The 2163-nt window shown below is 39.4% G+C and overlaps 1 pseudogene; it reads left to right on the top strand.

Annotated features, from left to right (window-relative positions):
- The first annotated feature begins 372 nt into the window (after positions 1-372).
- LOC127114503 (cytochrome b6-f complex subunit 7, chloroplastic-like) lies at positions 373-846 on the top strand (annotated as a pseudogene).
- Positions 847-2163: the final 1317 nt, after the last annotated feature.

Here is a 2163-nt window from a genome sequence, read left to right as displayed (position 1 = left end):
AAGTCTCCATTAATGCTTGCACTTCTTCGCATAACCGTTTGTATTGGTTCAGCAAGTATCTCCCAGCATTGGTTCAAGTCTTCATTAAGCGAGCTTCGTTGACCTGAAGCTTCCCAATTCCTTGAAGTGGGTTTTTATATGCAAGAAAGAATGATCAAAATTAACACCCATTGTCCTTAAGACAGTTGAATCAGTCAAATCCCTATGCCAACGTGAAATCAGCAGCTTCATGCTTTGGTAAGGACCCTGATCACTAACTAATTTTGACTGAGAATCTTCTTCAGTTAATGATCTCTTACTATCACAGGTTGAAGAGCATGGCCGGACTGACTTTGGATGTTATTACAGTGGAAGTTACGACGAGCCAAAAGAGGTTATTGCATTTACTTTCCTTATAGTTTCATCTCATCAATTCAATATTTCTCTAAACTTTTTCTCATATTTCACAGATAATAAAAATGGCCTCAGCCTCAGCAGCATCTCCATCTACAATCACTGTTGTAGGAAGCTCAGTCACCGGTTCCAAATCAAGGAACAACAGGAAGGGTCATAATGTGAAGTTCATCACAGCACTCAATTCTTTTAACGGATTGCAAGCTCAGCACAGCACTGTGGCATCACTAGGAGTTCCTGTTTCCAGTGAACTAGCTTTCGCAAAAGTGAGGAGTTCAATATATAACGGAGGAAGAAGAAGTGGTAGAGGTGGTGGTGCGCTTGCTTCAAAATGCAATGCTGCAGGTGAGATTTTTCAGATTGCGGCTATTATGAATGGACTTACTCTTGTTGGTGTTGCTGTTGGATTATGCTCTTCTTCGAATTGAAGCTACTGTTGAAGAAGCTGAGTAAGAGTTTCTATTATATGCATGTAATGTAACGGAAGTTTATAATATCAGTTTTATTCTTGATGTGATGATGTTGAATTCAATTGCCGCAACAGAACCAAACACTGCAACGCAAGAGCCAGCGAGAACAAACTAACAGCATCCGGAACCGAAAAGAACTTCCAGGACTTCAAGCAATTTCTCTAATTTTTTTTTCAACCTCTTTCAGTACTTCCACAACCCTCTCCCACTGTCATGACGAAAACAGAACCATCGTGAACCACACCCTGCTTCAACATCATAACAGCCTTAGCCGATCGTTAAGCAGGTGCCTTTTAGAGAACCAAACAGCTCCGGGCAGATAAAGAAGGAAAAGCCTGTAGCCTCCGCGACGAAACTCCGAGTCGGTAAGTCTTCTTGATTTCGATCCACGATTTATTACTCCTTGACTCTGATCTTCCTATGCGCGTGTAAAACACAATTTGGTCTGGAACTTTCAATTTGGGTTTCGTTTCAATTCGACGAAGTCGCTTCAGGAATCCAATTTCGAGGTTGTTTCAGGTTCTTAGAATTGGAGGAAGCAGGAGGATTTGTGTGTTTCTTTTGCAGGTTATGGTTATGTTTGCTGTAATGACAATGCCGCCACTCACTTACGGCAATTTGAGTGATTCCAATTGGCTTGCTGCTGTTATACTATGTTTTTCTGTCATGGAAGTTTTGCAGGTAATTTTGATGTAGGACTAGTTTTGGTGCAGGAGCAGGTGATCTCGCGGAGCCGGTATCACTTCCGTTAAGGTTAAGGGAGTGCTGCAATATGGTTGAAAGTCTGACTTGCTTAACCCTACCAAACTCAGTGTTATTCAAACCAAGATTATGAGGTCCCATGATGGTTTGCGCCAATTGCCTCTTTTTGGATGAAGGAATCCCAAATGTATTCTGCTGTGGAGTTATAGTAATTCCTCCTTTAAATTTCAGCACTTCAAAAAAACGGGATCTCCAAATAAAGATGAAGTGAGAGAAGTTCAGTGTCCATTCCCTTGGGACGTGTTTGGTTCACCCATTTGAGATTACACTGAGAATGGATTATTGTGTTATTATTGGATTTTGTTTTTTTTCCTTTTTTTTTTTTGAGTGAGTGTGTTGGAGTTGTTGTAGGATATGGATGTGATGCATTGTTATGCTTAAATGTTAAATGAAAATATATGTATGAAAATGAGTTTGGAAATGTTTGAAAGTTAAATATTATTGAATATTATGAAATGAGTATGTACTATTTTGATTTGAAATGCACTATGGATGGGAAATGGATCATGTTTGATTATAAAATGGATTTTTAGAAATA

This window comes from Lathyrus oleraceus, unplaced genomic scaffold, assembly GCF_024323335.1.
Source record: "Lathyrus oleraceus cultivar Zhongwan6 unplaced genomic scaffold, CAAS_Psat_ZW6_1.0 chrUn0525, whole genome shotgun sequence".
NCBI lineage: Eukaryota > Viridiplantae > Streptophyta > Magnoliopsida > Fabales > Fabaceae > Lathyrus > Lathyrus oleraceus.
The sequence above is the reverse complement of the archived record's forward strand: the minus strand, read 5'-3'. Positions and strand labels throughout refer to the sequence as shown.